The sequence below is a fragment of the Stegodyphus dumicola genome, chromosome 2 (genome assembly GCF_044657685.1).
Source record: "Stegodyphus dumicola isolate Sdum_Otavi_A_Nest chromosome 2, ASM4465768v1".
Taxonomy (NCBI): domain Eukaryota; kingdom Metazoa; phylum Arthropoda; class Arachnida; order Araneae; family Eresidae; genus Stegodyphus; species Stegodyphus dumicola.
This window is the reverse complement of record NC_140769.1, coordinates 36,642,966-36,667,062: the sequence shown is the minus strand read 5'-3', so window position 1 is coordinate 36,667,062 and position 24,097 is coordinate 36,642,966. Positions and strand designations below refer to the sequence as shown.

Genomic DNA, 24,097 nt, shown 5'->3' with positions numbered 1-24,097 from the left:
TTTGAATCAAGCGGTGAAAATTGTAAATTTTATTAAAAGTCGAACTTTAAATTCAAAAATATTAAAGATCTAATGGCAAGAGATGAGCAGTAACGGTAGCACACTCGGCGTGTATTCGAGAGGTCAAGATTCTAGTCCCGGCGAGAGCATTGCTCCTTTTCCGCATTTCCTGCTTAAAACAACCTAACTCTAGACAGTCACTTTCTCCTATATTACTAAAACTAAATTAAAATGTCTTAAAATGAAATGTGACACATTATTTCGAGCACTTTGAACATAAACTGTTTATTGATTCAATAACAGTTGTAATGAATGAGCCTTTTACTAATTGTAACTTGTGGCTAAATAAGAATATAAGCTATAGGGTATTTCTCCCGCCTTCTTAGCATGCCTTCGTGATGTAGTGGTCAGCACGCTCGACGCGTATTCGAGAGGTCCGTGGTTCGAGTCCCGGCAAGAGCATTGCTCATTTTTCACTTCTTCGTGTTCAAGTTAACCTAATGTCTCTACTAAGCAATTTATCGCTATGTCTTCGAAAGTGTTACAGAGACTTGAGAAGGATGTAAAACATCCTTTATTTTAAAACTAAGTAAGATGAACAGAAGGTACACTTGGTGCTCAAACATCAGCCAACATTTATGGACAGAACATAATATAGAAATTCAATGCAAAACTAAATCTAAATAGGTGCTGCTGATGTACTGCCGTTGATCGGATCATGACTCTGGAATCTGTCTAAATAATCTCAAACCCTCATTTAAATACACGTGATCTAATTTGCGTTCTGGCGAGAAAACAGAAAGAGAGAAGTAACACTGAAGGTTCTTGTCATAAAATAACTGGAATAAACTCTACACAGTTGTTTTAACAATAACACAAAAGTAAAAGCAATGTGAGTTATTCCACTCAAAATTTGCTTCGTTAATTTCAGTATTTAGTAAGTTAAGTAAAGTTATTTAATTATTTAAATTATTCGATCGAAATTAAATAACACATGCGAGTAAGTATAGATATCAATAAAATTATTAATTTTTTATAAAAACAAAAAGTTATAATTTATCAATTAAAAAATAACTTAATTTTTAATATACTTATTTACTTCAAATGTTATAAAATAAATTAATATTTATTTTGCATATTGATTTGAAAACATTTGCATCTATTTTTATTAAATTTAATAAAGAATATTGAATATAGAATTTACATTTTATGAAAAATAATATACAGTTACCGCTATTAAAACAAAATACAGAAATCAAATTTTATTAATTATCCTTTAACTCGCAGATTACCAAACAAATAATAAATTATTATTTTCCCTACATATGAAATGCTACACGATAATTGTTCTTCTGATCTCAGATTAAAAAAAATATTCTTCGGCCAAGAATGTGGAGTTTGACGACTCATTGGGTCTAAAGCGAAGTCGGTACACATTGTTGTCATAGCAGTTTGCTGGTAACTATAGAAACCACGATATTCGCAATCACAAACTGGGCAGCAAGAAGCTTTGCTTATATAAAAAGAAAAATAACGGATTTCTTTTGTGCCCCTGCAATTTTATAATATGGGCATGTACGCGTTGTTAATACTTAATTGACATGAATGTCCCAGTTGCATAAATCAAGAAGCGTCAGTGAAGCGATGCAGTTAAGTTTCGTTTAAACATATCGACTTCTCACGGTTCACAGTTTAATGCATTGTTGAAAAATTTGTTAGATATTGCAGAAAATAATAGTAATTAAAAAAAAATCGGAAAGCTTTCAGATTTTATATTACGCCCAAAGGGAGCATCTTTTTAGCGTTTCGTGTGTTACCTTTATTTTTAAATACTACGTTTTTTGCACTTAAACTACATAAAATTAAATTCAAAGCAATATCACAAAATATTTTAAAAAGCATATCTTTAGAATTTCCGGTACACAGTCTCGCGCCCTGAAGGTAATTTTTTCCGTGTACAGTTTTGCCATTGCTCGCTTTGAAATCTTTGAGTTTATAATTTAAATTCTTTAAAGTTTTACAATATATGAAATAGATAATAAAACAAATTCCAAATTTGAGCTTTTAGATGCCCATATTCGAGTGGAGGACTGCGTTATTCAACATTTGATGTCTCTAGGCAACGTTCTTTTTCCACAGAGCGAGAAACATATATACATGCACTCATGCAGATTCTTCATTATTTAATTTCTTTAATTATTATACAGTATAATACAGGGCGATAATATTTGGCGGCAAGAATTTAAAAAGTGATACGCCGTTTATAGTGAACCAACGCAAAATGCCGTTTCGATTAATAGCCCTTCTAGGCTAACGCTCCTTTGGGCTAAAGGATATTCACACTTTCCTTACTGTCACAAAGCGTTAAAGTTAACTGCTCACTCAGTAGTGAGCAACAAGGAACAACAAGGCTAATGTGAGCTATTTGATAAATTCGTGTCCTAATTTGCAAACCTCTAGTTTCTCTTATGTGGCACTAAGTGCTACTATTGGATATATACATGTCACTATAAATAATGACTTAAGTTTTATTGATTTTCTGAAAGCTTTTAGAAAAATTGTTTAATTGTGTTTTATTCCGATGGAGCTGGTGTAATATTAGAAAGAAAAATTTAAGAGATGCAATCAAACTCCTACAAAAATTTCCTAATGTTGCAGTGCAACATTGCATAACTCAGTGTTTAAATTAGCATTAGAAAATTCACGTTAATGAGATGAAAGATTTTGAAATAGTTCTTGGTTAATTAATTATATGACTTTTGCCACCAGATCAGCGAGAATTACATGAGACTGGCAAAGATCTAGGTGCGGAAAAATTCAAAAATTATGTTTGGATCACGATATTCAGCAAGCAGTTTACAAAAAGCTTTTGCGGTATGGAGGAGCTATCCAGTCTTATATAAGCATCAAATATTAAACAGAAAGGTATTTTAAATCGAATCTTAAATTTGGAATTTTTAAACGACTTAGCATTAAAAGCGTCACCCAGCCACATTGAAGGGCATAATAACTTGACCCTGCAGAAAGGCACTGGACGTTCTCGAATATCCTCTAAAGAGAGGTTCATAGGTAGATTCATACATAGATTATTTTCTCGAATTTCATTAAAGATGTATTTCGTATTCAACTAATTCAGTTCTCACTTCGCGGCAAAGCAAAAATAATAAAAACACAAAATATCTTCATTAAAAATTTAAAGCTATAGAGAAACATAAAACAACAAATACATTAAAAAAATTGAAAAAAAAATTTTACAATTAAAATTACAGTTTCTACACAAAAACAAGCAATTCGACAAACGGGCGAGAGTACAGATTTTTCGGTGCACAAAACTGAAGGCTTACTTTTGGTCTCACTTAGTAAAAAGACATTGAAACTGATTTAATTTGTTGTGAACGCTATGCTCAGTCAATACATCGGATAATTTAATAACTTAAATGATAATTCCAGAATGGATTAAACATAATATAATTTGCAATAATAATTTTATGGTTTAAACCATAAAATTCAGTTCAAGAGCAATCATTCAGTCCTTATCCTCCGTGGATGTAGGTTGCTCGACTATGTCAGAGACAGCCGGAAGCTACTGCAAAGAATATCTAAGGAATATCTCCTTAGAGATATTCTTTGGCTACTACACCTAACGGCAACGATGGCTATCCCAACGTTGACGCGAGTCGCCTTCTAACTGCAATTCAACCTCGTGAAAGCTGTCGATTTGCCCCTCATTATTTCTGGATTACTGACGCAAAATGATAATACGGACTATAAAATGGAGACTAAACGACAAAAACTTAAGGATTTGGAAGATGAGATCGAGACGTTACCAGCCTCTATCATGAATTACCGGAAACGTCGTTCTGTTACAGATGAGGACACTGTTACCGCCCCGATAATTAAAGTACTGCAGAAGTTGAAAGCTGAAGCAGAGAAACAAAGAGGTAAGTGCAATTTTCCTATTTCGTCAGGCATTAACCCTCCTCTTAAATAAAAAAAAATCTTATGTGTACACCACAAGACTTCCTTGTACGGAATATTAAATTATACGCATTTTTTCTTGCATTTCATTTTTATTGGATTGAATTAAATCTACTTCGCCGACAGCGCATAAACCACAATAGAGTAAATGCATTCTTTAAAAGTCACTCTTTGTTTACCATAGCGACACTCTGGCGCTAGGTTCACTTAACAGTATTATATTTCGTTCATATTATAACTATGTCTATGTCTATGTCTTATCACATAGCAAGAGGCAATCGATCATTAACGGCCTTTACCAATATATTATACTTGACTTTTAAATGCTTGAGGAATCGAGAAAGTTGTGCCCAATAATATGGATGTTCTTGTGCACATGCTGTGCTAGAACTCAGAGATTACTAGCGACGGAGGCTCCTGCGCCTCTGTCTGTAGAGTAAGTAAACTTTGAACAAATGAGGCGTCGTGTGGCGCCATCTATTATTAGAGATGAAAAGCATTTTAGTTGACTTCATATTATAACTCAGAATGCACAAAATTTATATCATTTAAAGAATTATCTTATCGTTGCCACATGTTCTATTCTAATATTATAATAAAGATAGAACGATGTATAAAAGAAATTAAGCAAACAAAACAAAAAAAGAAACAGCTTTTTTACAGACAATTGAGTATTTCTCATTCAATTAATTCAGTTCTCACTTCGCGACAAGGCAAAAATACATAAAAACTCAAAATATCTGTATTAAAAATTACGAAATAAATCCTAAACACTTATTTCCTCAAAAAAATTCCAGAAAGGATTAAGCATGATTGAATTCGCAATAATAAATGAAGGCGTTATCTTTGTTGCTGCGAAGCTAAGTTTCTCTAGTTCCGTTGCGAAGCTGGCAACAAATCCACTCTTCTGCTGTTTCAAATGTAAACATGCAATGGCCGCCATCAAAAAGTTATTGGGCTTAGCGGCACTTAAACAACTTTAGAATTGTTGATAATTCTAAAAATATTGCATACAGATTTACTAAAGGCATAAAAGCCTTAACCAGAAGATAAGAATAGCATAATTCAATCATTTTTAAAGCAAAAAATGTACAATTTACAAACATATAAGAGTAAAGAAACTGAGATCACTGAGCCGGGTAACCAAGTGGGTATATATATATATATAAATATATTTATATACGTTTGGTGCGGCCGATTGAAACCAAAATACGAGGTGCATATCTACATGTTATAGCAGTCCTATATACAAAATTTCAACGTTCTGAGGCTACTCGTTTTTGAGTTATGCGAGATACGTACATACGTTCGTACAGATGCCAGGAAAAATTCTCTTCAGAATTCATTTTAAAGTAGTTTTATAATTTTTTTGGAGGAAGAGAGTCGTTTATTCTGTCCTTACGTACAGATGTCAAGGAAAAACATAGTTAAATTGTATTCGAAAGCGGTCAAAATGGATATTTTGTTGAAATATGCTGTCTGAAACGTTTCGCGATTACAATACTTCCTTTTTACTTCGTACAAGGAAGTAAAAAGCAAGGAAAAAATTCTGAAGCAAATAGTAAACGTAAATTAAGTGCTTATCCTAAAAAGACTGATAATGATGGCTTTCATTTGGCTACTAAAACTAAAAACTAGAAAACATTAAACTAGAAAAAACTAGTTAGAAACTAGGATAAACTAAAAAAAGTTAGTAAAATTATTGAAACCAGTAAAATGAAAAAATGATCACTGATGATAATAATGCTGATACTCAAGCTATGCAGCAGCAGACGACCATCAGCCCGCAGGCGATGTTCCCCATTATGGTAAATCCAAGCGAATTAACTCACGAAGATTTTCTTAAAGAACTCGCAAATACTACGGATGCAAAATTCTTAGACGAGGTAAACGGGGAATTACTCAAAATTCTACCACATAGCCCAGAAGCTCACTACCTTGTTTAAAAGCAAGCACATCGAGCATTATGTAATTAATGCCAAGCACGGATCGACCAATTTTAAATTCGTCATAAGAGGAATGGCTTCATCTGCCAAAAAAGAAAATATCATTAACGCCTTGAATGCTAGAGGTTTTGCAGTAGCCAAAGTGACTCAGCTCACCAGAAGAAGAACAAGAACTCCAATGCCGTTATTCATGGTTAAGTCATTAGGAACAAGAATTCTGACAATATATTCCACCTTAAGGACCTTCTGCTTTTCTCTGTGGAAGTAGAAAAGTTTACCTCCAAAAACCAAGTGCCCCAATGTTTTAACCGTCAGCGATGGCACCATTCCTCTGAAAATCGTTTCTTCACACCTCGCTGTGTAAAATGTTCAATCGAACACAAAACCAAGGACTACGCAACGCCCGGACGCATAGAAAATCCTAAGTGCAGCAACTACTTTAAAAATCACACAGTGTCCTGTCGTGGATGCCCTGATTCCCCAAAAATAAGGCCTCTCAACCAAGAAAAGACAACCAAATCAGAAATGGACTTTCCTTTGAAGAAATGGCTAGACGACAAACCGAGCATTTTTACCCTAAACCGACCGAAAAGGTTCCCCAGTCATCTTCTGCTGCACATCCTAATGTTAATCAGGATGATACTCGCTCTGCTAATGTTAAATCTAAAGTTAAAAAACAACGCTAATAATAGTGCTAGAAATCCCATGCTTAATACAACGGATAAAAACCAAGTATCTGACATTGTAAGCCTCGTTAAGAATGTATCTGAGCTAAATGATATATTTGGTCCAATAAAATTGCTATTATGAATAATATAATCAAAAAACACCTACTCAAGCTTAGGACGCTCACTGATGCAACAGATAAAATGTTTATGTTCTTTGAAATTATCAGAGTAATAGCATTTATCTTTTGATTAAATCTACCCTGATATTTCGCTCAATATTTTTATCTTGTACTAATTTTTCAACTAAAACTAATTTTTTCCATTAATGTTACAATAGATGTTTAGGCCACCTATTATTTCAGTCGTTGACCTTCCCGATTTTTTAATAATTCCTTTAGATTAAAATTTAAATGCTCATGTGTCGTTAGTACCACTACTAACACTAAATCATTAAAAACTCACCTTAGGTCCTCCCACCCACCAAAGCCTGACCCGCTAGGGTTTGTACATAGCTCACTTATCGGCAAAAGACACAGGAAAGAGCCGGTGCCGATGGGCGTATACACTACGCTACGAAAAGGCATGGAACCCTACAAATGAACGCGAACAGGCAGCTAGGTGACTGCGAAAAGAAAAAAAAAACTTTTTGAGAATACAAGCGTGACCTTCGAGAAACCTCGATAGCCACGAAACGACGATACAAGCGGAGAACGTTATCCCAGCTTGCGCATGCGCTGAGTTCAACATGTGCTACTCCAATGAAATCTACGATTCACAGATTTGTATCTGCATCTACTGCGCCTGTGTTAGCTAGAGTCAACTATTGTGTCTGCGACATGTGTATTGTGTATTCTGACTTGTCCAGAAACCTCTTGAGACTAATAGATTCTTAATTGCCCGTTCAAGCCGAATAGAATTCAGTGATATTACAAATGTAAGAACATTATATATATTATATTACATTATTTCTAAATAATTAAATCGATTATAGTGAAGCCCACTATGTCAAAAAAAAAAAAAAAAAAAAAAAAAAAAAAACGACAATGGAATGATAAGTATGCCGGTTATGGATTTACCTGCACAACCGAAAAAGATGGCATGCAACGATCGCAATGCATCTTGTGTTCCAAAATATTTTCAAACAGCAATCTCAAACCATCAAAGTTATTAGAGCATTTCAACAATGTGCATGGTGGCGAAAAAGCGCATAGCATGAACAGCTTGAAGTCAAAGAAGGCTTGGTTTGATACCAGTGGAACTATCCTAAAATTGTGCGGACCAGCAATTCAAAAACTTTTATTAGAAGCGTCATATCAAGTGGCATATTTATGGGAAAAAAAAAGAAACCTCACACGATCGCTGAAGAGTTGCTTTAATTATTGCTAAAACAGTTTTAGATTCGGAAGCACATAAAAAAATCCAACAGATTCCATTATCGAATGATATTATACGATCGTGAATACAAGATCTCATTGAAGATATTTTAATGCCAGTAATTGAAGGCATAAAAATCAGTCCACTAAAAATAAGCATGAAACTGAATGAGTCAAATGATGTTGATAATTGTAGCCAACTTTTGGTATTTGCCAGGTATGTGAAGGAAAAAGAGGTGATAGAAGAATTTCTATTTTGTGAGCCACTGGAGGTGAATACGAGAGGAATTGATGTTTTCAATCGCATCAAAGATTTTTTTACTAAATATCAATTACCAATGAATGTGATTGGCTCAATATGCACTGATGGAGCCCCAGCAATGTTAGGCAAAAATTCAGGATTTTTTTCACACATGAAAAGAGAATTACCGGAAGTTATAATAACGCATTGCATGTTGCATCGTCATGCACTTGCGTCGAAAGCATTGCCAGAAAGTTTAAAACAATATCTAACTACAGCAGTAAATGTAGTAAAATACATCCGACGGCGAGCGCTTAATCATCGCATTTTTCGTACATTTTGCGAAGAAATCGGTGCTGATCATACCGTGCTCCTATATCACACCGAAATACGATGGTTATCTTAGGGTCGCATGCTTAACAGAGTTTTTGAATTGCGTGAGGAAATTATTCAATTACTGACTAGTCAAAATTGTTATTTAGTAAAAGATTTGAGAGTAATGATGCAATGCTGAGGCTGGCCTGCGTAACAGACATATTTAGCCATTTAAATGAATTGAATCTATCAATGCAAGGATTTGGTATAAATATAATAATAATATCTAGTGAAAAATTATCTTCATTTATCGCAAAATTAGAAATTTGGATACGTCGAGTAGAAAAGGGGAATTTTTCACACTTTCCCTTGCTTGATTCTGTTATTGCGAAAAATGAAAAGAATACAATACATTTGAGACGACATTACCCGACATTGTAATACATTTGAGACGATTGAGAGAATCATTCAATGGATATTTTTCTACCGGAAATACCAAAACTCAGAAACTTACCAAAACTCAGAGATAGAAACTGGATCCATTTCTATTTGACTTAAATTTGATGGATGATAGTGATCTGAAAAAAGATCAACTTATTGAAATGCAAGCAAGTGGACATTTTCAAATGGAATTCGAACAATTAGAATTGCAACAGTTCTAGTGTTCACAGTTACAATGTTATCCAGAATTGGTGAACGGAGCACTGCAGTTACTCTTACCCTTTGCTACCACCTACTTGTGCGAAATGGGATTTTCATCGCTTTTGCATATAAAATCTAAAGCGAGAAATCTCTTAAATGCAAGTGGTGACTTAGCGTATGTCTTTCAAAAAAGGAACCTCGCTTCGCCAGTATAATAATGAACAAACAACAACAGACTAGCCATTAATAAAAATAATATTGTTTTGTATTTATATAAAATGTATATTGTTTTTCAATAAACAATAAGTTTCGCAAAAAATGTATTTTTCTAGACTAAAAAAATTAAAACACATTTTTCAATGGGGTGCGGGAGATATATTTTCAGATTCAATGGGGTGCGACTCGCTAGAAAGGTTAAGAAACACTGGTCTATTCTAAAGTAATAAACTATAGTATTTGCAAATGCTATAGTTTATTACTTTAGAATAAACTATAGCATTTGCAACAAAACTATAGTATTTGCAATTGCGAAGTCTTATATTCTGAGGTCTGAGGGTTGTACAAAATAAGAGTTTTAAAAGCAGAAAAGCCGTGACAACACGTTATTGATAAGACTACGGTGAATACTAGAAGCAAGAGTGAAAGAAAATTCAAAACGCAAAATACGGATACGGAAACAAAGACAAGTAAAGTCTGACCGCTGACAACCGAGATTCCACATCAAGCTATTTATTACTATCAGTTTCGAAGTTTAGCTCTAAATCTGAAAGTTTTTCTGTAACCTGAGAATACAAACATAAAGTTTAGCCACATTTTGGCTATGTTATAAATACTTTTGCTTCATGTGCACGCGAAAGCTTACAGTTTTTTTTTTCTTCCACCCTTCTATCTTCTAAATCGCTTTGAACTGTAGATACTGAATCAATAGATCGGGGGAATACGACGTAAGAGCTTATTTAATCTGGAATGCAATGCTTGAGAATTTTATGAAAATGAAAGCTACATTAATTAGACTTTTTATTTAAAATAAATAAAATTCTCTCATTCTCCATAATTTTGAGGTTTGAAGTTTTACAGTATTTTCAGAACTATATCTCCAAACGAGATTATGCGAGATTAATACGTGTTCAACTCTTCTCGTTTTAACAAGTATGCAAATTTTCAGCTGTAATTTTCTATTACAATTTAACTGAAATGATTTCTTTATAATTTACACATAAAATAAAACGCGTTAAAAACATTTTTATTAATTAAAATAATTTCGCAGTTATTCATAAAATTTAACCGTTGGATATATTATACTACATTAAATTTACTTAAAATTGCATCAATTAGCTAGATTATTAAAAATAAAATAAAGATGTTTAATTATTAAGAAGGCTTTCTTATTGATTTTAAATCATTCAGTTTAACCAGCTACAAATCGATTAAATTTCAAACATAAATTAAAAATTTGACGTTTTCTGGAATGACAACATCTTGAGAAATGGGCATATAAAGATACGCGTGGAAGATAAATAAAATACTGTACGTTTTGCTCCGTAGCAACACCTTCTAAGAAGAGTCAGCATCATTTACACTGCAGCGTAATGTAAAGGTGTCAGAGTCGATTTCGTAGTATTGCGATATCTTTTTGTGAGGGCGTAACTATTTGGATGCGCTTTGCATTGTGTTGTGTTTAACGCTCTTAGTAGTTTGAAATATAACTACCGACTGTGCTTTGTGATACTTATAATAGCTGTACGAGTATTTCTGTGGAAAGTTCCAGAACTGAAAATTGTTTGTTTGAGGAAAATAAATTTTATTAAGCAATCATCGGTTCTGTGTGCATCCAATCCACTACGAACACGTACGCACACAGTAGTATCGAGATCATATGCATCGCAGATCAGCAGTTCTATGAACCATCCTGGCACATTCAAATTTTAATTGACTTGAAAGCGAACGCTAAATTCTTCCCTTAAATTTGCAAGCGACGAACATATAACAATATACATTCTGACAAAATTTTGCGCGCTTCGTATATATATATATTTTTTTTACTTTTGTGTTGTGTGTGTGTTTATATTTGTATTCCAGCATTCTTCTTTTTATACTGCACTTTTTGCATAAAATATTTATTATTTAAAAAAAGTATTATTGATTTTTAAAATACATTAAATAATTTCCATTTATTTTTTCCTTTATACAGAGGATGTTTGCACATCATAAAACGATTTCGATAAAGAACTACTAAAAAAAAAAAAAAAAAAAAAAGCAAATGTTTGGAAATAAAAATTTTTGGAAACAGCTTATTATTTCATACGAGAAATAGCGTCTGCTACTTTTAACTTTATTCTTCTTTCAAAATGTTTCATGTAAATAATAAGCTTTGGATTGAAGGATATATTTCTGAACTTTCCGACGAAAGATATTCCTATTCAATAATTCAAAAACGTTGTGAAATTCATGGTGTTAAAATTTCTAAGTGAAAAATAAGTAACATTACGATCGGAAATGGAAAAACCATCAGTCATTACTTATAAATGGAAAGAAAACCCAAATGAATACTCAAAAAAGGTACATACTGTTTCTAATTTTTCTAAAATTAAATCTTTAGTAGTGACAGAAAATCCGCCGGTGCTGAAATCAGTTGCAAAGTCTTTAAATACACCAGTAGCAACAATAAATGAAATCATAAAGCACGATTTAAAAATTAAAAATGTTAAGAAACACAATGTTCACCAGCTTTTGCCGAGGCAGGTGGTTCAAAGCAGAACAATTTGTAGAACGCTGAAGGAAAACTATTTAGCAGGAGAAAAATGGAAATACACTATAAACCTTGGTGTAGCATGGTTTTTACCTAGACGACTTCAAAAGTTTTAGTAAAAAATTAGGGGGAACAAATAAAGTTTTAGTAAGGGCTTTATGATGGTCGCAAGATTCTCATACTTTGATAAATTTAAAATGAAAAGAGTAGGAAAATATGTTAAAATCAAAACAGTGTACTATCAAGAAAAGGGTTTACATTCGATTTTACGGAAGAAACTCCATTTTTTTTAATCCCAGTGACTTTCAAAGAGTAAAACTTCATGAAGACAAAACAAAAAGTCACACTTCGAAAAGTACCACTGCATTCTTTGAAAAAAAATGAAGAATGATACAGGTATTGCATATTCATCTTGGAGAATCTCTTGAAGATATTCAATTAACAACTCTTTGTGATGAATTTAAATCTTCTAGATGTTTTTTACTTAATTCTTCCGATAATAGTTTCTCGAGTTTATTTAGAAGTGTTATAATCCCTCTGGTTTCTTGAAAAGAGCTCTTACTAAGCACAAACTCACCACGATTGGCGAACTCCCGAAAGTAGTGAAAGAGCAATAGAGAAAAAAATACCCCTGCAAATTTTAAGCCATTTTGTCATGGAAATCACGATGCAGACTTATAGTCCAGAAAAAAAGGGCTATCAGATCGAACATTTAAAAAAATACTCTTTACATTTTAAACATTAATTAAAGAACTCCGAAACCGTTCTAAAAATGTGTAAAAATACTCTGTATAATTTTATATAATTTCTTCCCTACAACACGACAGAACTTTATATCAATAAACAGTTAATTATGACTTTTACGATATTAATCATTTTTTGAAGGCAATGGGATCTCATTATGCCGAACAATTTCCCGTGCATATTCGGCTATCAACCCCTAGGCCATTATTAACCTCCTTTAAAATTTTATTGAACCCCATGGGGGTCAGTGCGGACCTCATTAAGATCTACTCCCTTTTACATATGAAGATGTGAAAGACCTCCTGAATAAGGAGGCAATGTGAGAACCGCTGCCCTAGACGGAAAAGGCCAAAGGACACCGACTTGTAGAAGAATTATGAAAGGTTAGAAAAAAGCTGAATGGCATTCCTAAAGAAGTTACATTAAACAGAAGGAGATGACAAGAAAAATAGTCCTATGCATTAACCTGATGTGAAAAGAATAATGATGAATTCTTCATCAAAATTCGCCTTCCCGCTGGCAGTGGAGTCTGAGAGTTCCAGTATGAATTTCGTACTCCAAATTGGCTTTCGTTGAATTACACGTGCAAAACAGGCACACAATATCACTGTATTTAAACATAGAACGTTACTAACAGGAGAACAGCTTTATTCGAGCTCTCAAAAATTCTCTAAAATGTGTTTAAAACAAAAGCAGGGGGAAAAAAAGAAACACTTCAGAAATGGCAAAATTATTGTCCTTAACCTTAATGAGGTTCTTTCTGCAAACCTCCGCAGTATAATTGGAAGCATACACCACGCGTAATCGAGAGGTTCAGGGTTCGAGTCCCAGCTAGAGCATTGCACATATTTTACGTTCAAAATAACCTAATGACTCTAAATTGGCGCTCGAACTAAAAGGTGGTACACGATAATTCCTCACCACCAGGATTTGGCAATTAAATTCCCTATTCCTCAGTCAGCGTTTAAAAGGGAAGGTATTTTCTCTTTCCTTACCGCATGTCTTCGCGGTGTAACAGAGCACACTCGGCGCGTATTCGAGAAATCCAGGTGCTTGTCCCGGCGAGGGCATTTCACGTCTCCTGCTTATATATATATATATATATATATATATATATAATAAAAAATAAAAATAAAAAAATAAAAATAAATAAATAAAAAAAAATAAAAAAAAACTAATAATTTTACAATCTCTAGGCTTCTAATATGATTTTTTTTGGAAAAAAATAAAATAAAAACGTTTTATCTATCATTCATTAAAAAAATAAAGGGAAAGTTACTCCAAAATTCGAATCAAAATATGATAAGAATTTTCCGAACAGATAAAATTCTGAGAGATATGCACCAGATAAAATTTTTCAATTCAAATGAAAAGATTAACGAAAAATCAAAGTTTTGCCTAATATGAGGTTCCATAACTGATTTTTTGAAATTAAATAATAATGAAAGTATCATTTTTCGAATTTTCAACAAGTTTTTCTGTATATGAACGACTTCAAGGCAAAATTCGTTACGAAAGAGTAAACAGTTAGAAGATAACAGGTGTAGCGTGCAAATAACAAAATTAGCTATTACAGATTTTGTAAAATAAATAAATTAATTTAAAAAAAGGAGAGAGAGAGAGAAAGAGAGCATCTTTTAAAACTTGTGGTAGTCAGAGAAGAACATTCCCTCGGTAAAGGAATTGAAGGAAAGTTTGTGACTAACGTCTTTCAAGAAAGAGGCACTTAAAGTCCATTGGCAAGATAATATTTTCGAGAGGTTAACGGTCAGTAAAGAATTGTGGAAGAATCTCGGATTCTTTCTCTTTAGGTATTGTCAATAGCGTAACAAGCATGCTCACGATTACGTTTTCAATATTTAATACATATTGTTGCGTGCGTACGGGTTCGTAATAGATTGAATGCACCAGCTCTGATGATAGGTAGATAAAATTTACCTTATCAAAAGAAACACATGAGAAATCTGGGACTTTTCATAAAAATAGTCGTACAACTCTTCACAATATCACAGAGTACAATCGAGTAGTTACATTTTAAACTAGTATGGACATTAAACACAACGCAATGCAAAGCGCAGCTAAACCGGAGATAGTACTCAGAACTCACGCTCAGCTATCAGCTAACAACACTACTGAGAGCAGATGTTCTCTCCGGCCTTATATGGTTTTCCCCCGGCCGTCGAGATATTTCTAGTAATTTCTGCTTCTAGAAATTACTGGAAGGCAGTATGAGGATTGAATTATGGTTACAACTAATATAGTGATCAACCACATTTATTCTATTATAATATCTATTACGGTGATACAGGGAGAGGACCAAAACGCCGCCAAATTGTTGCCAAATTTGTAGATTTTTGACGATTTGTAGCCAAATTTGACGACAAAATATTAGTCGCCAAAACCGTTGCCAGCTTGGCGGTATCTCGCCAAATTACCGATATACTCATTTACTCAGTAGACTTGCCCCTGTATCCTTACTTTTCCGGCATACTTTGTCTCTCTAGATTTTTCATATTACATTATACAAAAATTGTACTTATAATTTCACTAAAATTACTTATCTAAGTACAAAATTCGTAACAATATGTAATGGTTGAATTTAGCTGTAAGCTTTTCTAAATTTTTTAATATCAGAATAAATGCTACAGGTCCTTGCCAGTTTGTTTGTGGGCTAGTCTGCTAGCTAGTTATTCCCCTGAGTGGACGTACAAGTTGGTTGTTGTTGTAGTGTCCATATTGCATGGAACAATGGTTGCTAGAGCCTACTCCAAAGAGAAGTTGGACTTCTATTTTCCATCACAATATTGGGGGACAGCACTCCGGGGGTGGTGGTTTGGGGTCTCCCACCCCTCTCCCCTTTCATCAAGTTTTTTAAAATTCATCGTTGAAACAATTTTTTGCACATATAACCGGTTAACGAAAAACCTAAACATCACAGCATTTTATTGCATTGTTTAGACTATTGTTAGAGCGGTGACAAAAAACTGATTCCTTTGGCGAATTTTCGAAAATATCTCGATTTTTTTCGACTGTTTGAAAATTCCAAAATTTAAAAATTTATGCGGTGTAATTAAAATAAAATTACTTCATCGTCTTTAAAACAGAAATGATAAAAAGGATATTAACTGGGCGATTTTCTATATAAAAGAATATATGATGTGCTGCAGTTTGAAGCAATAGGGGGGAAAAACGTCGGTTCTTCACTGGGCTTCGTTTCAAAACACAGTTTAAAGGTTACGATGTCATTATGACATACTATATTTCTTCTTCATTCTGCTTCGGTTTCTTTAAACTTTATTTTGTTTATTTATTTATTAATCCCTCTCCTCTTGCTATACATCAGGGTTTGGCTGTGGAAAGATCTCGTATTTGGGAGACCAGATGAATTTAGAGGGAGAACACAAAATTTAGAATAGTCATTTTTAAGGTCGCCAATTATTTCTTAAAATAATCCTCGTACTTTGATATATTTTACACACACACACACACACATATATATATATATATATATATATTATAAATCGGATATAAGGTATTTCTCCCGCCTTCTTAGCGAGCATTAATGGTGTAGTGGTCTGATTCATAGTGTAGTGGTAATTGAAAGGTCTGCGGTTCGATTCCCGGCAAAAGCATTGCATGTTTTTCATCTCCCCTGCTTCCAAAAAATACCTATAATGTCTCTACACAGAATATAAATAGAGAAAGGAAATTGTAAGAATAAAGCAGAATGGTATATATGATCATAAATAAAATATCTCCATAGAAACCAAATTAACTGCATGGTTACTTTTTGTTTTTATTTGATGACATAAATTAATTACCCATGCAATTATCCTTTGTACTTTTATATAGTTTTACATTCTTTGCCTTCTCATTTTAAGCACACATCTTGATTATTTTTATAAAAATGGCTGTAACTGTTTTTTTTTTTTTTTTTTTTTTTTTTTTTTGCGTTGAATCTACCTGAGTATTATTCCATTCAGTCGTTCTCGCCTTTAAATTAAAACTGACTCCATTCCATAACTCTTGAAAAGAAATATTTTAAATAAATAATTACATTTTCTTGCTTAAGAAAGGCAAACTTTATTCGCTTTCACACTCAAAGAAACCATAACGTTATTCTAATCTTTCTTACCGTTGCCAAACTACAAAAACAAAACTCCGTCTAAAATAAAAGGAAAACAACGGCTGTGGAATATCCTTAAACAAATATAAATTATGGAACTCACAACACCGTTCAAAGACTTCGATACTTTTATTGGCTTATAAAAGCAACTTCTGCTTTTACTTCGCATTTCATTACTTTAGATATTTTTTAGGTTTTTTTATCATACCATTCGAAATTCGCAAATTGTTCTACAAGGGGTAGAACATTGTCGCTCAGGTACCCTGGTGTACCAAACACCGTTTCATGGAGAGAGAAACTTGGCATTTATTATAGAATTATTTGAATCTTATTACTTACTCTGTACCACTTAAAAATACTATTATATTCAAATTTTTTCTCTTACTCCCTAATGAAATATTTAATCGCTTATGAATTTACGCCAAATGCCTGAAATTTTTAACGTTATTTAATGATCAGCATTCTTTATATAGAGATTAAACATGCCCTATGCCATGAAAAATTTGAGCTCTGTGGCTTATCAGAAAATAGTTTAAAAATAGATGACAAAGTTTTGACCACACTGAATAAACACTGTGAATGAATTTAAAAAAGCTTGCAAAAACGTGGGTGAAGCGTTTCTTTCCTAAACTTTATAAATTCTGAAACTGAAGATTAGATACTTTCTTCTGTGTTTCATATTGTAGCATACTGAGTAGATTTTTATCAGAAGGTTATTTTTAATACCTTGTTCTACCGCTCATCTTCGGTATTCATGTCTGTAAATTCTCTTGTGTTATTCGAGAGAGTCTTAAATCTAAACTTCAATTCAATCACTACTTGACCAGCTATGGCACATTAAAGTGAGACGATAAATTATATATTTAGTCCATTTTTGAAATATTCTATACCAGATTGCCAATAAAATACTAAGCATTTGATATACAAATATAAATTAAAAAAAAAAAAAATCTGAAATGTTTCAGATTTTAAATTACGTCCAAAGGGGCGTTTTTTAACATTTTGTGTGTTACCTTTCTTTATTAAATATCATGTTCCTCGCACTTAAACCATAAGATCCAATGCAACAGCAATATCGCAAAATAGTTTTAAAACGAGCATATCTTTAGAATTTCCGATACAGAGACTCACGGGCTGGAGATAAAAATGTTTTTTCTGCACAACGTTGCCATTGCTCGCTTTGAAATCCTTGAGTTTGTTAATCAAAAATTCGTCAAAGTTTTAAAAAATAGGAAATCGATCATAAAACAAATTTCAAATTTCAAATTTGGTCTTCCACATGCTCATATTCGTTGGAGGATTACGTTATTCAAAATTCGATGACTCTATGTACCGTTATTTTATGACAATGTGAGAAATATACATACATTTACGCAGATTTTCATTATTTAATTTCTTCAAATATAATGCAGGACTCTAACATTTTATGGCAACAGTTTGAAAAGTGAACCAACATTTATCCGTCCGACGCAAAATGCCAAAACGAAACTAATAGTCCTTCGGGATTCAAATCCCTTTGGACCTAAAAAAAAAAAAAAAAAAAAAAAACAAGCGAATAATACTTGCACAACGGCTAGCAGCGGATTATGAAAAAGGAAATCTGTAAGGGCTCAGATTTTAATGGTCGTAACGGTTAAACCAAAAGGGTTTAAGATTTTTTTTACACTCTGACTGAGCTCATAGTCTACCAAACTGTTGTTGCACTCACTCGTGCTAGCCCATATCTTTTTAGCTTAATTATTACTAAGCATCAATTTCTGCAATCTTACACCACATACAATTCAACAGCAAAATTACAAACATTTTAAAAGCAGCACATCAGTATACGTTTCGAGTTCCCGATGCAGTCTTAGGTATTGGGATAGATTTTTTTTCCTCCTAGTCTTTCGTCAGTTCATGATATCAATGTTAGTTTTCTTAAAACGATGGTTCGGAAACTTTTTTTTTTTTTTTTGTCTTTTTATCATTTTTTAACGTTTTGTGTACTACAGTTGTAGAGAAAAGCCGGAGAGATGAAAAATGAGCAACCGCCTTCGCCGGGAATCGAACCACGGACCTCTGAAATACCGGCCCAGCGTGTAGAATCACTACACCACGAAGGCGGGAGAAATATACTCCCCCTTTTAAAGAGCGACTGGGGTTTTTTAGGGGACCCAATCGCCAAATCCTGTGTGAGGAGAATCATCATCCAACACCCTTTTAGTTCGGGGGCCACTGTAGAGACATTAGGTTTATATTTTTGGAAGCAGGAAAGATGAAAAATAAGCAAGCGCCTTCGCCGGGAATCGAACCACGGACCTCTGTAATACCGACCCAGCATGCAGAACCGCTACACCAAAGGCACGCTAGGGAAGTGCGAGAAATACCTTATATAGTTATTAATTAAATATCACGTTCTTCGTACTTACGCCACATAAAATTCACTTCACTCGCAAAATCATAAAATATTTAAAAACAGCATATCTCTAGAATTTCCGATATTCAGTCTAAATAAAAAATAAAAATCTAAATTAAAAAAAGAAATAAAAATCTGAAAGGTTTCAGATTTTAAATTATGCCCAAAGGGGCGTTTTTTTAACATTCTGTCTGTTACCTTTATTTATTAAATATCACGTTCTTCGCGCTTAAACCATAAAATTGAGTTCAAGAGCAGTACTGAAAAATAATTTTAAATTAAGCATATCTTTAGAATTTCCGATACAGAGCCTCGCGCGCTGGAGATAAAATTGTTTTATTCCGTATAGTGTTGTCACTGCTCGCTTTGAAATCGCTGAGTTTGTTAATCAAAAATTCATTTAAGTTTTAAAAAATATGAAATATAAAATTCGGGCTTCCAGGAGCACCTCACGTCGGATGGAGGACTAAGTTACTCAAAATCTGATGGTCTTCACAATAGTACCAAATTATAGTGGACGGCACAAAATCACATTTCGAGACTAAAAGCCCATTCGGGTTGGCAGCTTTTTGAGCTAAAAAAATTCATTAAATACAAAAGGAATTTATGAGTTTATAATTAAACCTGTATGTGATCGATATCTAACTAACTACATTACAATTAATCTATGCAAGAAATACTGTATATGCTAATAAATATAAGCATAAAATGTATTTATTTTTCACTTTTATATCTTTGCACATTTTTTTAAAATTTTAACTTTAAATTTTTTTAATTATTTTAACTTTAAATTTGCTTTTTTACGTATACACATGTTTGTTAAAATTTAAATTTCATTCCTTGCAGCAATGGCGCAAAGAATTAATTAAATTTGTATATAAATTCAATTTATTCTTTTGAAACAAAATGTTTTTCTAATATTATCGGAATTAAAAAATAAAGCCTTTCACATTTAAAATAATTAATTTCTTAAATATTTCGAGATTTGTTGCCTTGGTTACTTGGTTAGTATTAGAAATAGATGCTATTTTGCTTCATTTGATACAACACATTACTTTCCCTCTACAATAACTGAATTTTATTCTAAGATAAATTTAAGACAGATTTAAAGACATGAAAAGATAAATTTCAAACATTTTGATATTTCAAGAAATCGTTCAGAAAATGTTTTAATTCTCCGTAGTTATTCCGGGAATCATGGTGATTTTTTTCTAAGAATGTTAAACAAAAGTATTTATCATTTTTTCTTCAGTGACACATTACCTTCACTTGCACTTCAGCTCAGCACTAGCTGTGCATGCCGACGTTGGATCAGTTCGAAAAATTTAAAATTTAAGTGGAAAGCCAAAGGTTTACGAAGTCAATAACTAAGAAACAAGACATTTGCAATGACAGTTATTAGAACCGTGTGTTAAAAACGTAGTTCCCGGCGGCGCGTTGCTGCCGAAACATTCCCGCCATCCACTCATTCCTACATGCTTAAAGAATCAAAAAAAGAACTCACCTCTCTCGTCAGCGTATCGTATCCAAGCAGCGCTGCGTTTGCGGCTAGTAGGGCGGTTGCTGAAAAGGTACCCCGACGTAAATAACTTTCCACCTGAGTTGGGGCGCAGCGGCGCTCTGTCACTAAATTCTACACTATGAGAGACGGTTCCTTGATCTTAGAGCACCTTTTTAATAACACTTCGAAGCAGGCTCACCAAGAAAAAATTGCAAATGTTAATCCCGCAGATTCTCGGATCCAGCTAGCAACAACGATTTTACCTAACCAGATTATTTGAAGTGAGCCTCTCTGGTTGCCACGACTTCGATGCCAAAAGCAAAAACGCTGTTAAAAATCTCGCCGTGGGCTTTTTTTATTTATATCTTTATCTCCGAATACAGATTGCTCGATCGTTTGACTGCATTTACGGAAATTCCAGAATAGATTTATGAATGAAAATTTGCGCATATCTAAATATTTGTTTTTTCACTTTTTAAACTCCAGCCTCTGATTTTACATACGTTATATGGAAGTATGCAATGCAAACTAATCATTCATATCTTTAATGTTCCTATTCTCATATAATGAAAAATAAATAATAAATGTGAATTAAATTAATTTTCTGGCGATAATTTTTATTTAACTTTTTAAGTGTCTATCATTGTCTTCTCATTCAACTCTTAAACGGTTGTTATGAAAAAATTGAAAAATAACTGAAATATTTTCCTTTCTAGCCCAAAGGGACAATTTGTCCAGAAAGTCTATTAATTTCGTTTTGGCATTTTACGTCGTCCCTTATAAAACAGGTTTCACTTTTCAAAGTGTTGCCACCAAATATTAGAGCTCAGGAATATATTTAAAGAAATTAAATAATGAAGAATCTGCGTGAATGTATGTATGTTTCTCGCACTGTGAAAAAACAACGGCACCTAGAGACATCAAATTTTGAACAACGTAGGGACAATTTGTCCTTCACTCGAATATGGGCATCTAGAAGCCCAAATTTGGAATATTTTAACTATTTCATATTTTGTAAAACTTTAACGAAGTTTTGATTAACAAACTCAACGATTTCAAAGTGAGCAGTAACAACACTGTACGAGGGAAAAAAATTATCTCTAGTTCGCGAGACTGTATGTCGTAAATTCTAAAGATTTTTAAATATTTTGTGATATTGCCTTTGAACTAAATTTTGTGGTTTAAGTTCATGGTTAAGATTTATTAAATATCATGTTAACATGTTATCATGTTAAAATTGCAAATGTTAATCCCGCAGATTCTCGGATCCAGCTAGCAGCAACGAATTTACCTAAACAAATTATTTGAAGTGAGGTTCTCTGGTTGCCACGACTTCGATGCCAAAAGCAAAAACGCTGTTAAAAACCTCGCCGCAGGCTTTTTTATTTATTTATTTATTTATTTATCTCCGAAGGCAGATTGCTCGATCGTTTGACTATATTTACGGAAATTCCAGAATAGATTTTTGAAAATCGAAAGGGGAACAGCTTGCGAGACTGTATGTCGGAAATTCTAAAGATATGCTCTTTTTAAATATTTTGCGATATTGCCGTTGAAATAAATTCTGTGGTTTAAGTTCATGGTTAAGATTTATTAAATATCATGTTCATGGTTAAAGTTTATTAAATATCATCTTCATGTTAAGGTTTATTAAATATCATGTAAATTTTGTGGTTTAAGTTCATGTTTAAGGTTTATTAAATATCATGGTCTTTGCAGAACATTATGTAATAAATAAAGGTAAAACACAAAACGTTAAAAAATGCCCCTTTGTGCCTAACATAATATCTGAAAGGTTTCAGATTTTTTTTTTTCATTTATTGTAATTTTTTATCCCATTATACAATTTAATTTGACTAAAAACGCAATGGTTAGCAGACCAAATAATTTTATATAGTTATCATAAATACTCTCCCTCCTTTTTTTAACTAATTTTATCGTAAGAAAATCGAAAGGGGAAAATTATGTAAATAATTTAATTTCAAAGAACTCTATTGCAGTAAGAACATAACAAATGAAAAGTACTCCTGAATAAACTACCAATAACTATTACAATGTTTTTATTTCTTTTTATTTAAAAGTAACCTGCATTCCAATAAAATTACATATTTAATGACATGTTATAACATATTCGTCGGCAGTCATCTGTTTTTCAAGACAAAACGATAATTCACTATCTTGTCTTCAGTAGGGTCTACATTTTATGCTCTCTAAACGAACAAGGCTCTACAAATGTACAGTGTCTTTGCAGCATGGGGGTATTAAAAGAATACAGCTAGCTGAATGTCCTCTCAAGTATTTTGATGGTAGAGAAGGTGGAAATGGAGATTCACTGAATTCATTCTCTGGGGATTCTGCTTCAAAATTTGGACGGAACTACGCGAAGCTTACGATTACCTATATAGTGCTCAAGATCCATGCCAACGACAGATGTAGTTTTGAGCTCCTTTCCACGATTAAATGCATGCACTTCTTCTGAATAGGTCAGACAAGTGTGATAAGACAACAAACATATCATGGCGCTGGGACTACTGGATCTGTTAGTCAGTCTACAGTTCAAGCACGACTTCCTCCAGAAAAGACTTATAACACCGTTTGTTCAAACTAATGTTCAAAAGATATGACTATGCCGTGGTTCTTCACAATGCCGAATCAAACACTAACAGCAAACTGGCGTTGTGCTGCGCATGTCCGTGTAGTGCAGAGCTATTCTTTTCCCATAAAGGCTATTTATGTGAATTGTACCGACCATCCTTGATGAAGTGTGTCTCATCCGCGAATAACACAGAAGTGGGGAAAAGGAGTCAGCCACAATCGTCTGTGGATACTGTTGAGCAAAAGCACCCCTCTGTAGGTACTCATGAGGCTGTTGTAGCTGTACTCGCTGTTCATGGTATGAGTGCAACTGACTCCCATAACACTCAAGAAGAATGCCAACGACAGACGCAATCCCGTGTTTTTCGCCATGATGAAATTTGTGCATTTGTGCAAAGATATCGCAGTTCTAAAACGTTATGGTAGTGAATAAAACGGTGAAAAATCTTCGGAGATTTACAAACATCGTCGCACAAAATATCGTGGTTAAAAACAAAGCGCGACTAATCACCGCAGGCATGTGTTTCGTGACTATATATATATATATATATGCATAATTTAAACAAATAAATTTTAACAAACACGTATAAAAGTAAAAAAGCAAATTTAAAGCCAAAATTAAAAAAAAGGAAATTTAAAGCCAAAATAATTTTTAAAAATTTTAAAAAATGTGCAAACATATAAAAGATTTAATTCTCGAACTAATTAAGTTAATTTGTTAAAATTTAATTAAATAAATTTAATTTAAAATACAAATTTAAATTAAATTTATTTAATTAAATCCATTTTTTTTTTCTTATGAAACAATTATATATACATAATGT

The 24,097-nt window shown here is 33.1% G+C and overlaps 1 protein-coding gene across 4 annotated transcripts in view; it reads right to left on the bottom strand.

Annotated features, from left to right (window-relative positions):
- SNF4Agamma (SNF4/AMP-activated protein kinase gamma subunit) overlaps positions 1-20,864 on the bottom strand; it is a 559,866-nt gene extending 539,002 nt beyond the window's left edge. Inside the window, exon 1 of one of the 4 annotated variants that reach the window (XM_085810578.1) lies at positions 20,682-20,864. The gene's annotated coding sequence lies outside the window, so the exon portion shown is untranslated. Of the gene's footprint in view, positions 1-20,440; positions 20,625-20,681 lie in introns of those variants that run through there. The other 3 variants (XM_085810583.1, XM_085810580.1, XM_085810585.1) reach the window with 3 other exon arrangements.
- Between the last annotated feature and the right edge of the window lie 3,233 nt (positions 20,865-24,097).